At 34.5% G+C, this 238-nt stretch overlaps 1 long non-coding RNA gene across 2 annotated transcripts in view; it reads right to left on the reverse strand.

The window, feature by feature from the left end:
• LOC117105423 overlaps window positions 1-238 on the reverse strand; it is a 4,812-nt gene that overhangs the window by 462 nt on the left and 4,112 nt on the right. The gene's annotated exons all lie outside the window — the stretch shown is intronic.

A 238-nucleotide genomic window follows, 5' to 3' on the forward strand; every position in this document is an offset into this window, starting at 1 on the left:
TAGAATTAACCACTCAGTCTTCAGCAAGGCCTGGCTGTAAAAACTAAGAGGCTTGGTGCACAAAAAATTTCAAAGAGGTTAAATTACAGCATTACAACTAATGTAAAACAAGAAACTTTTGTGACATGTAACTTTCGCGAATTGATAAGGGCGCATATGAAAACAATTGTTAGATTATCACTCCTGCGCACATTAACTATTTGGAAATATTGATGCGGTTATAAAAAAAAAACCCAAC

This window comes from Anneissia japonica, unplaced genomic scaffold (genome assembly GCF_011630105.1).
Source record: "Anneissia japonica isolate Jap-2015-1 unplaced genomic scaffold, ASM1163010v1 scaffold1875_len173011_cov181, whole genome shotgun sequence".
Lineage (NCBI taxonomy): Eukaryota > Metazoa > Echinodermata > Crinoidea > Comatulida > Comatulidae > Anneissia > Anneissia japonica.